Raw genomic sequence first — 13,095 nt, forward strand, 5'->3', positions numbered from 1 at the left:
TGTTACCACTCCCCAAACGGTGCGCAATGCACTCATTGTGTAGGCATACCCCCATCCCCTCCCCCACCCCCCACCTCAGTCTGATATCCAATTGGTGTCGTTCCCATGATCTGAAATTTTTTTGCATCATTTCTGATGAATAACCCATTAGCTGGAAACTTGAGTTATAACAGATGGCATGAAATAGAAATGTTACCTCTGCAATTTAAAATTCATTTTCTTTCATTCCAGAAGTTTATTTTTTAGGTATCTGCCTTGCAGTCTCAGACTATGTAAATGTGTTTGCGATCTGGGAAAGAAGTGTGCCACTGACTAGCATAATTGAATTGTAGAATAAATTTCTTTCTCCCTTTTCATCTCTATTAAGGCCTCGTCTAGACTGTGAGCCGGCACCACCCATTTTGTGCTGCAGAGATCTGTCTGACGCCAGACAGGACCTTCAGTAAGACACAGGCCCAGCCTGGCTTGAGCACCGTGGTCCATTAAAAACAGCTTAGGGTCAGACAAACCCTGACCTCCATAACAAAATCAGGTCACCTGTTTCCTATTACTTTACCTGCTTCCCAGCTTCCTAAATTTTGACCTTTATCCCCTGCCTTTTATAGCATTTGGTATCTCTTGTTCTGATTCCTCAGACTAAATTTTGGCATTGCACCAAAACTTCAGCCTTTACCTCAGAGGCTAAAGGGATGCATTTCTTCTCTGGTATCGTGTATCTTCACGTGCCCCTGGTTTGGGACTTACTGTGTTTTATGTCATATCAGTCACTACCCTATTAATTGACCTGCTTGGTGGGAAGGTTTTTATTAATAAAAGAGGGTTCTTAGGTGGAGTTGTGGTGAGCCACCTTGGACAGCTGACATCTTAAAGGGGAGAGTTCCACAGACAATGACTGTTTTATTTATTTATTTTTATTTTTATTTTTTTTGAGACAGAGTCTCACTCTGTTGCCCAGGCTAGAGTGAGTGCCGTGGCGTCAGCCTAGCTCACAGCAACCTCAAACTCCTGGGCTCAAGCGATCCTCCTGTCTCAGCCTCCCAAGTAGCTGGGACTACAGGCATGCACCACCATGCCCGGCTAATTTTTTCTATATATATTTTTAGCTGTCCATATAATTTCTTTCTATTTTTAGTAGAGATGGGGTCTCACTCTTGCTCAGGCTGGTCTCTAACTCCTGAGCTCAAACGATCCGCCCACCTCGGCCTCCCAGAGAGCTAGGATTACAGGCGTGAGCCACCGCGCCCGGCCCGACAATGACTGTTTTAAATCCACCCTGCACAGTAGTCCCTCTTCCTTTTATGCCATCCTCATCCTTTTATGCTTTATTATTCTTCAGTATGCTGATTTCTGGTTGATAGCTTATGTCTACTTTTATCCTGAATATTACAGGCTTCTTGTGTGATTTAGTTAGCATCAGTCAGCTGTATAATCATTTTCTTTTCCCTTGAAACAAATTGGGGAAAAAAATCTTATACTTTCTTGACATATCTGGAGAGATAACTTCTCTTAGAAAGAGAATTGTGTTTGAAAAATACCTGAATAAGCACTTGGGGTAGATGGTGAGACTCTGAGGCATAGGTGTCAGCTGGTGACAGAACTTCAAGACAGAGAGCAGACTCCCATGGGTGACAAGAGGACTGTGCTTGTCATTTCTGTGAGAGAACAGGTGACAAAAAGGAGCAGAATGGAAGGACAAGGCCAGCTTTCTGAGTGGAGGACGGAACAAGAGCTGAACACTTAGAGGCAAGGTGAGCATAAAAATGTTGGGAGACTAGGAATGGCTAATAGAGGGTTTTAGAGCTTTTTTCTGTGCTAGCCACACCTGAACCCTTCCTGGGATTCCAAGATGGAGAATGTTTTGGGTAAGAATGTATGAAAGTGTGAGCAGGTGAAAACCTTGCTTTTCATGTCTAAGTTGATGCAGTACGGTGAGGTGGCAGATGAGGAAAGGTTCCCGGGAAGGAGAGGAGACTCACCCCAGGGATTCTCAGATCCAACTGCCTTGGAGGAGTATTGGGGTGTCAAAGACCAAAGAACTGCATGAGATAAGGCAGTTTTACCTAGATCTCAAGAGGCAGGAAGATCCAAGCAGATTATAGCCTGAATATCGAATAAGCTCTTGACTTAAGTTTCTCAGTAGTATCCTTTGCGCCAAGAAATCAGAAACACAATGATCTATGGAGGCTTTCAATTGCTAACTGGTTGGAATTAATCAAGGGCCCACAAGATCACCAGGGGAGGCCCCTGAGGACTGACTTCTCTTCACAAAGGGAAAAAGCTGGGCTCCAATAATATATTCTCTGATAATATGGAACATGTGCTATATGACGACGGGACAGGGAGAAGGCACAGCGAGGATGGATCTTGGGATGCACCGGAAGGCAGGCAGGGCTTACCTGTACACATCAGTTACTCAAAGTGTAGATTTGAGATCAAAATATTGAGAGACTCGCTCTTATGATGCAAATGTACCATCATGAGGTCTGTAAAGTTTTCTAGATCCTGTGAGCCTAACTTTCAACATTGAGATTTGATCCGGCAAGTGTACTTCATACCTGCCATGTGAAAGGCAAGTAGAAAGGCTCTGGAAGTAAAGAAGATGTAGGAAGAGAGACGCTATTACTGAAGAGACCGGACAAGTCACCAAGGAGACCAGGAGTTTTGACCTGTGGATGACAACCAGTCCAGTTGACTAGAAGTTACGGTGGATTGTGGCAGATGAAGCCAGCAAAGTAGTTGGGGACTGGATCATGGAGAATTTTGTTCCACATTAACATATCTCAATTTTAGTGTAGGAAATGGAAACTCATTGTAGGTTTTTAAGCAGGGGAGGACATCATTAGAATTGTACACTACTATTATTCTAGGCCAATTTCCGGACTCTGTGGTACCTATCGGCTTGGCCTGTGGGCTAGAGAATCCTCTTCATTCTTTTGCAGGGGCCACTAAGTTGCTTGGCAGATTCGTAGGGTATTCCCTCCTCTCCAGTAGTCCCCCACTCCAGCGGCGGCGGAAGCGGCTGGAGTCTTGTGCGGTGCCAGGCGGCCGGGCCGGAGAGCGGCGCGGAGGGATCCAACGCGGCGGCGCGAGGCCCCTGAGCTGAGGTACGGTCGGCATTCCAGCTGCTGAGTAGAAATTCTGGAAAGTATTGCGTACCCGAGCTCCCAGCATGGCGGGCCTAAAGCGGCGGGCAAGCCAGGTGTGGCCAGAAGAACACGCTGAGCAGGAGCACGGGCTGTACAGCCTGCACCGCATGTTTGACATCGTGGGCACCCATCTGACACACAGAGATGTGCGCCTGCTTTTCTTCCTCTTTCTTGATGCCATTGATGAGCAGGAGCGTGGACGCATCCGAAATGGACGTGACTTCTTCTTGGCGTTGGAGCACCAGGGCTGCTGTGATGAGAGTAACTTTCGCCAAGTGCTGCAGCTGCTGAGCCTCATCACTCGCCATGACCTGCTGCCCTACGTCACACTCAAGAGGAGGCGGGCTGTGTGCCCTGATCTTGTAGACAAGTATCTGGAGGAGACATCATTTCGCTGTGTGACCCCCAGAGCCCTCCGTGATCCAGAACCGAGGCCTCCCCAGACTCCTAAAACAGTGCCTCCTCGCCACCCTGTGGTGTACTGCCCCACTTCTGGTCCTCAGATGTGTAGCAGGCGGCCAGCCAGAGGGAGAGCGAAGCCTGGGAGCCATCGAAAACGCCGGAAGTCAGTGACGCCAGATTCCCGGGAAAAGCAAACATGTGACATCAGACTGCGGGTTTGGGCTGACTACTGCCAGCACGAGACTGCTCTGCAGGGCAACGTCTTCTCTAATAAGGACGACCCACTTGAGCGCCAGTTTGAGTGCTTTGACCAGGCCAACACCATCCTCAAGTCCCGAGACTTGGGCTCCATCGTCTGTGACATCAAGTTCTGTCAGCTCACCGACCTCGACGCATTCTGGCGCGACTACATCAATGGCTCATTAGTAGAGGCACTTAGAAGTGTCTTCATCACAGACTCCCTCAAGCAAGCTGTGGGCTATGAAGCCGTCAAACTGCTGGTGAATGTGGATGAGGACGACTATGAGCTGGGCCGACAGAAACTCCTGAGCAACTTGATGCCGCAAGCGTTACCCTGACCTCTTCGCTTCTGACTTCTGTGGGGACTGTTCCTACCACCCACCTCTGGAGCTTGCTGTTCTGGGGTTTGTTCTCTACCCTTCCAACCAGTCACGTCCCTGCCTTTTTTTTTTTTTTTTTTTTTTTAAAGAAAAGACAAAGGAAAGTGGAAGTGGTGTTCCCTACCCCTCCCTGCATCCATGTGACTGGGCTTCCCCCTTGTTTCCCTCTTGCACTTACCCCTAATGTGTGTCTCTACAGCCACCTTACCACTGAGCCATAAGACAAATATATGGGGAGAAGCAAAGTCTGTAGAACGTAGTCTTTGTAAGGGATTGAAGTGAATACTGCTTTTGGTTGCACTGAAGGGTTATCAATACTTCCAGCTTTATGTGGGCTCTTAAATTTTGTCTAAAAAACCAAAAGGCTATGAGTAAGGGAGTTATGTGGAGGGACTCTGAAGTGTATTTTGGAAATTAATCAACACCCTTTTCCAAATTATAGAATTAAAAAAAATCAGTACATAGTTGAGATTACTCTGTGTAACTTAACTCATAGATTAACTCTGTAATTTGTGTCCTTACATTTTTCTTTCCTTATTATAGCATAAGTGTTAATATTTTTCCACATTATTTAAAACTCTATAGGTAAATATCATTCGTAATGGCCATTTTTCCATTTGATAGGCTACCTCGTATTTTATTAAGTCATTCCCCTACTGTTAGACATGAGTCATTTCCAATTTTCTGCTATAATACATAATACTGCAATGAATATCTTTCTTCCTAAAGGTTTTTTTTTTTTTTTTTTTTTTTGGTTTCAGTTTACCCCCTTAGAATAGATTTCTAGAAGAGGAACTATGGGTCAAAGGTTATGAATATTTTTCAAAAGACTTTTTGATGTTATGATGATAGAGGAGTAGCACTAAAATAGTCTGGAGCACTAGGGATGTCACCAAATAGCCATGATTGATATCTGGAAAGGAAGACAGAGAGGAGTGGCATGGAGAATCTTTCTAGAGCTTTAGGGCCTTGTATATATATGAAATCAGTACAAGTATATAATTGTATGCTTTAGAGTCTCATCCTTGGATGTTTAAACAGCTTCACTTATAGCCCACACTTAAGAAGAAAGCTGGGAGCATATCTGGCAGTATGGGTGACAACTGCTTACTCCAAGTGCAAACTGGGGCTTCTTGAGCAGCAGCTGGCCCCAGAGTCATCACAGTTCTGGTGATTACAGAAGTGGAAAGAACCTTACAGATTGTCCATCTAAACTTCTCATTTTACAATTGAAGAAACTGAGGCTCAGCACACCTAATATAGTGGTTCTTAACCCTGGTTGCCTATTATAATTGCTTAGGTAGGGAGATTTTTACAGACTCTATCCTCAGATACTCTGATGTAATTGGTCTGAGATATCAGTATGATATAAAAGCTCCTTGGGTGATACTAATGGATTAAGATTGAGAAACTCTGGTATAGCAGGAAAAATATGGGCTTTGGAGTTACTAATATTCAATCCAAGTTTGCCATTTATTAGCTGTGTGATTTTGAGTAAGTTAATGACTTTTTACTGAGTCTTCATTTGTTAATCAGGTCATGAGGGTTAAATGTAATAACATTATGTAAAGTGTCTCAGGGTTCTGTGCACATTGTTGGCATTCAAAAATGTTGGGTCCTTTAATATGTACCTGTGGTCCCATAGCTGATTGACGGCAAAACTAGAAAGCCAGCCATAACCATGCTGTGCACCCCAGTAGACACAAAAGGAATGCTTATTGATATTCCTCAACAGCATAATCTTTGAACATGAGCATGTATGTTACTGAGAAAGTTCAAACTCCACTTTGAGTTGATAGAACAATAAGGCCTTACATCATAGAAATTTATCTCATTTACTGGGCATTAATTTGCCTCCTACTTTTTTTCTTCAGCTAAAAAGGAACCTATTTTTATTTTGATAAAACAATTGATTATGATTGTATTCTTGCTAGAAAAAATGTTAGACTTTTACAATTACATAAATGTATGAAAATATTTGTATAACTCATGTAATAAAAAATAATATAACAATTAAATTGTTCTTTAAAAAAAATTGTACATTACTTTGGCAGCATTATACAGATAATTAGAGAGAGGACAGACTGGAGGCATTTTGACCAATTAGATGTTTCTGTCAGTACTCTAGGTGAGAGGGATATCAACAAGAACATCAGAGTAAGGACTTTCAAAAGATCCTCTTCTTCATAAAAATAATGAGAACACTAGTGTAATTGTCAGGGTCAACTTTTCCAGAACTCTGTAAATTAACCACAAGTTTACAGCAATCCAGGAAGTGGCTATTCAAGAAAACTGGCTAAGTATTGGAAATTCAGTGGGCTTTGTGGCATTTTAACTTGCCTATTCCCGTCCCACTCTCTCCAGCTGTGTGGTAGTTTTGAAAACCCAAAAGCTCATGATCCTTGTAAAAACCAGCAGCTGAGCAGCCTCTGGAGGGAACAAAATGAAGACAGGGCTCCTTCAGAGCTCCATTTACAGAGAATTGCCATTATTTAACCTGTCTGGTAGTTCCATGGAAGACTCTACTCACATAGAGTGTTTTTATTTGACCTGAGTCAGAACTCACTTGCTTTCCCTGGGAGGATTTGTCAGAAACAATGACAATTGCTTAATACCCTAGCTGCCCGAGGTGATGGATAGCAGTTTGATCAAATAATGGCCTAACCAAAAAGCCTAAAAGGAAAATCTTGGGAATGAAATGATCCTATGGCACTTTGAAAAGGTCCTGCATATTCCTGAGTATCTTGAAGGCCGTGTGCAGACATAGGGCTGTGTGTATACTCAGGAGAGACTAGAGAAAGATCTAAGCTCTCACCTCTAGCTGACCTTGAGGCTTTGCACAAGCAGGAAGTAAGTGCTAAAGCAGAGTGTAAACTGTCTGACTGAATGTTAAAGGCCTCTCTCAACATGTATCCAAAGACCCTTGGCAAAGACTAGAGACTTACTAGTTTGAGATGTTAAAGGAAATATCTGTCCAAATAGTAGGTGACCACTAAGATAACCAACCAGGTACTTTAGCAGCCACATATGTCAAAAAATACACTCTTTATAGAATTACTTCAGTAAAGTCACTGCATAAACAAATAGCAACAGCAGCAGCAACAATAGTAACAAATCCTGGGAAGAGGAAAGACTCTGATTCCAGAATTCCTACATTATATCATTTAAAATGTCCAGTTTTCAACAAAAAATTATGTGACATGAGAAGAAATGAGAAAGTAGGGCTAACACAGGACAAAAAAGCAATCAATAGAAATTGTCCCTGAGGAAGTTCAGAAACTGGACTTATTAGACAAAGAGTTTAAATCAGCTATTTTAAATATGTTCAAAGAAATGAAGGAAACTATGTCTAAATAACTAAAGGAAAATATGAGAATAATATCTCACCAAATAGGAATATCAATAAGATGATAAAAATTATTTAAATAAAGAACCAAATGGTAATTCTTCTTTTATTAGTGAAGCAAACATTTTTTATTTCAAAAAATGTAGGAAGCACAAGTATGTTTTGTTATGTGGAGAAATTATATCATGCCTAAATCAGGATTTTCAGTCTATTCATTACCAGAATAGTGTACATTGTACTCAACAGGTAGATTTTTATCCCTCATCTCCCTCCCACCCTCTGCCCTTCTTACTTTCCAATAACCATTACAGCTCTATATGACTGTATACATCTTTTATATAGCTCCCACTTGTGAGTGAGAACATACGGTAACTGTTTTTCCATTCCTGAGATACTTCACTTAGGATAATGGCATCTAGTTCCACCCAAGTTGCTGAAAAGACATTATTTCATTCCTTTTTATGGCTGAGTAGTACTCCTTGGTAAGTATATGGTGTATGTGTGTGTGCACACCCCCCACGTTTTCTTTATCCATCAGTTGATGGGCACTTAGGTTGATCCCATGTTGTTACTATTGTGAATTGTGCTGCAATAAACATTTCAGTGCAGATGTCTTTTTTGTAAAATGACTTTGGGTAGATACCCAGTAGAGGGATCACTGGATTGAATGGTAAGTCTACTTTTAATTCTTTGAGCAGTCCCCCATACTGCTTCCCATAGAGGTTTTACAAGTTTACATTCCCACCAACAGCACATAAGCACTCCCTTTTCACTGCAACCACACCAACATCTATTGTTTTTTTGACTTTTTAATAATGATGTTTCTGACAGGGGTAAGGTGGTATCTCATTGTAGTTTTAATTTGAATTTCCCTGATAACTAATGATATTAATCATTTTTTCATATGTTTGTTGGGTATTTATCTATCTTCTTTTGAGAAGAGTCTGTTCATGTCTTTTGCCTATTCTTTGATAGGGTTATTTGTTTGTTTGTTTGAATTTTTTTTATAGATTCTAAATTTTAGCCCTCTGTTGGATGTATAGTTTGTGAACATTTTCTCCCATTCTGTAGGTTGTCTATTTACTCTGTTGATTATTTCCTTTGCTGTGCAGAAGCTTTTTAGTTTAATTAAGTCCCATTGATTTATTTTTGTTGTTGCTGTATTTGCTTTTGGGGTCCTACTCACAAAATCTTGCCTAGGCCAATGTCTATAAGAGTTTATCCTACGTTTTCTTCTCCAAGTAGAAATTCTGAAGGGGAAACATGATGGTGTGGAGTTTCCCCAGTGCCCAGAACCATTTGGAGATTAGAGTCAGGGGGTGATGGATCACCTGGTAGGTCATGTAAGAGATGTAAAAAGGGATAAGATGGACTCAGACTTCATGGTCTCTAGGCAGTTAGTGGACATGGGGCTGTGTTTTGGGAGGTGTGTGCTTCAGGCCGGGTACACTCAGCATTCTGATGCCTCCTCCTCACTCTTGCCAAGAGTGATGTGAAGGTGGAGAAGGTGGATTTTTTGTGGATCATTTGAGCTTTAGAGGCTCTGTCTTAATTCCTGTTCATTGTTGAATGAACATTCAACAATGTTACATTGTTGAATATCTGGAGAATGCTTTAGGATTGAGATTTTTCACAAAAATATTAATTTTTATTGTAATCTCTTCAGAGTTTCCATTTGGACCCATACTCTTAAAAAGATAGAGCAGTTATATATAGTAAATGCATTTATACTATACACACAAAACACATTTATATGATATATATGCATCTATTATGTTATCTGTTGGTAACTAGATAGTTCTTAACCACTTGCTCTCAAAAATCTGGGTCTTCGTACTGAATAAGTTGGTAGGAACCCACATCAACACATAGGAAATATTACGGTCATGTATACAAGAAGTTCAGGCTGCTGTGGCTACATGGAAAGTGTAATATGGGACTTAAAAAAGAGAGTGGGCAAGTAATTTCTCCATCTATAGAAGAAGGAGACTGGATTAGCTATCATCTCTTCTAATTCTAATTTTCTGTGCTTCGACCCATGTAAAATACACCCTTGGATTTGGCCATTTGTCTAGTTACTCTTTTCACTTAGTTCTTACACTTTGGGGTTGAAATGCTTTTCCCATAGCTATAATAATCTATTTTGCCTCTGATGATTTCCAAACTGTGAAATCGATTTTCAGTGTAGTTTGTCACAGTCATGGAAAAATCATGGTTCCTGGTGCAGGATTTTATGTCTTCTCTTTGCTTTGGTTCTCTAATGTCATAAGACTAGCTCCTAATTTGCTAGTCATTTGTTTTGGGATTTGCATAGAGTTAAACAACTAAAATAGGGCTAACAATGTTTGTGTGATGAAAAAGGATGTGTGATGATGTATTAGGAAACAGGTCTACTTGGTAGGATGTGAAGAAAGCTGGGCAGCGGCACTGGTGGGCAGCAGGATCATTGCTTACCAGGTACTGAACTAGATACTTTATATATGTTAGAGCTAATCTGCACAAAACCCTGTGAGATGGATCCTGATTGTTTTCATTTTGCAATTAAATTTGAGGTCAATGAACTTTTATCAGTTGCTCAAAATTGAACATTTTTTTAAGGAATGGAACTAGAATTTAAGTACTTGTCTCATTGATTCCAATGTCCATCATTGTTCCACTTCCAAGATGACTCTAAGGATTAAGGGCATAGAATGTTAGGGCTCATAGGGCCCTAAGATGTCATCCAATCTTTCATTTTGTATACACAAAACGGAGATCCATCTGGATCAACTGAGTTGTCCAAGGTTACACAAGCAATCAGTAATAAGACCTATAGTGTTGCATGTAGGAGTCTGAAGTACCACAAAAAGATATTAATATTTTTAAAAGAAAAAGTTATATTTTGTTGAACCCATGGTTTGTTCTTCACAGATTTGTCTTTGCTAATGGCAAAGTCATTTCACACCTAATTCTCAAAACAAGTGCAACCCACACTTCCTCCCCACCATCCCAAACTTTTCTTTCATTCCACTGCAGAAATCTCAGCACGTTGCTTATTAATCTAAAGCTTAACTTTATTAAATCTGTTTAGAATTTAAGCCTGTACATTTCTGTTAAAGACTTCCTTGTGCTTGGGTACCATCAATAATGCAGATGATGAGACCTTTATTCTCACAGTTTAGACTTTGGTAAATGAGCTCATGCCAGCCCTCTCCATTTCTTGGATGATTTTATAAAAGTTAACTCAGTTTCTCTTTCAGACTTCAACTTTGTAAATTTTTGACTCATAATGTGTTCTTACATAGAAATTTCTCCATTTCCTCATTGTCCAGATTATTGACAATTACACATTATTCTAATGGCAGAATTATCAACTTCATCTTCAAAATCCTGTTTTGAGATTTAAATTTTTGTTTGCAATTTGGTTTTCTGCTTGCATTCCTCTTTTTTTTCAAAGAAAAATAAAAGTCATAAATGAATGCAGTGTTTTTGTTTTTTTTTTTATTTAATTTTACAGAATCAAAGAGTCTAACAGTATATCTTGTTAGATACAGTATGTCCTCATAATGTATACATTATTTCTTGTACAATGATATGAAATAATATGGGAAATATTCATGATAAATTATTAAGTGAACAGTGCAAGTTAAAAACAATAGTTTCATATTTTTTCCCCACCCCCCCTTTCCCGAGTCAGCACCTTCAAGTGTTACCACTCCCCAAATGGTGCGCAATGCACTCATTGTGTAGGCATACCCCCATCCCCTCCCCCACCCCCCACCTCAGTCTGATGTCCAATTGGTGTCGTTTCCAGATTTGTATTTAGGTGATGATCAAGGAAACCAATTTTCTGGTGAGTACATGTGATGCTTGTTTTTCCATTCTTGGGATACTTCACTTAATATAATGGGTTCCAACTCTCTCCAGGAGAACCATAGAGATGTTGTATCTTCATCATTCCTTATAGCTGAGTAGTATTCCATGGTATACATATACCACAGTTTACTAATCCAATCATGTATTGATGGGCATTTGGGTTGTTTCCACATCTTTGCTATTGTGAATTGTGCTGAATGCAGTGTTATAAAAGGCATATTCATGGCATACAATCTTCTGTGGAGACTGATTGAAGAGGTTTACATAAGTACACATGTATGTTTAAAGCTTGAGTTACACATTACAGCTCAAGACCACATCTGTGCTCTCCAAATCTTAGGGATGGATGTTTGATAGTTTTGATATATTATAGTTTAGTATGTTTCCAGAAAGTTAAGAAGAGGGGTGATTAAGTTCCTGCCTATTAAAGCATCATTTCTTCTGGACAGAGTATTTTGTTTGCAGACAACTGATCTTTGGAAGGCAAGGAGAGTACCAGCTCACTGTCTGGGGGCCCTTAAGATACTTCTGATCTGGATTACATGGAATCAGGGGTCTCAGGCCACAGTTCTAAAAAAGAAAGCCTGTAGGTGGGCTCAGACCAATGAATTAGCCCAGAAATTCTGGGTGTCCTATGACTTCTTGTCCTTTCCTTGCAAATTCATCACAACTATGAGAGTGGGCTGTCCTCTGTCCAGCATGTCAAGAACAAAGTTGTTCTCTGTACATGCGAGCAGTAAAATGGAACCTCAAATCTCAACAAGTGATTCATTTGTCTGTACAATTCAATGACTTGACTTCATGTCCCCCCCCCCAAGTTTAAGCCATCACTTGTGGGACTGGATTCTGGGCAAACATGATGCCCATCTATCATCCTAACCCTAGGTGGACATAGACATAGATAGAGCTAATGACCATGACATGAGCACCGATTTTAGTAAATCCTCACTTAAAATGTATTTATTGTCCTGCTGTGATGAATAGCTGTTACCTGAGGACAGTGGATTATCACTCTGTTGTCACTCTGTTAAATTCTTCAGCTAGGCTAGGTACTGACAGTAAATACAGAGGACAAGGAGTTCACTTTTATAAATGAAATTAAAGTCCTATTTCTTACTGGTAAGCAAGAATGATTGTAGATAGTCCATGACTTCAAATAACTGTCTATGATAACTGAAGGTAAGCATGACCCTACTTCAAAAATGTGTCCTCAGAGTGCTTTAGCTTCAGTTTAGGCATTAGTCCTGCCATAGGATGTTATACCATAAAGAAAAGAGGTTTTTTTTTTTTTTATTTTAAAGGCTCTTCAATGTTCCAAGAGTCTCCAGTGTTGTTGAACCTTGTCACCCCAGCATTTGGCTGTGAAATAAAGCCTAAAGACTTTATTTCAGGAGAAATAAAGCCTGTTTTCTCCTGTGCTTCCACCCAGGAGCCACTGGTAGTGATCATATTAGAACAAAGACCATTGATATATAATAAACCCCAAATGCCAAGCTTTTGTCTGCCAGTGCCCTGCTGGAGGCTTTGTCCTAATCCTCTGGGCCAAAGCATCTAGAAAGCAGTTTGATTAATACATGCATTAAGAAATGCATACCCACGTTGCAAAATAAACTGGAAAGAGAAATAGTAGCTTCTTTGGCATTGGTGGTATATTGCTTGGACAGAATTACAAATGGAAATTCAGATGGCTTTTGAAAGAAAATAATGAGCATTTAGATTTCTGTGC

General features: G+C 40.4%; 1 pseudogene; it reads left to right on the forward strand.

Moving 5' to 3' along the window:
- The first annotated feature begins 3,169 nt into the window (after positions 1-3,169).
- On the forward strand, positions 3,170-4,126 carry LOC138398280 (death effector domain-containing protein pseudogene; annotated as a pseudogene).
- The last annotated feature ends 8,969 nt before the right edge of the window (positions 4,127-13,095 follow it).

This window comes from Eulemur rufifrons, chromosome 17 (genome assembly GCF_041146395.1).
Source record: "Eulemur rufifrons isolate Redbay chromosome 17, OSU_ERuf_1, whole genome shotgun sequence".
Classification (NCBI taxonomy): domain Eukaryota; kingdom Metazoa; phylum Chordata; class Mammalia; order Primates; family Lemuridae; genus Eulemur; species Eulemur rufifrons.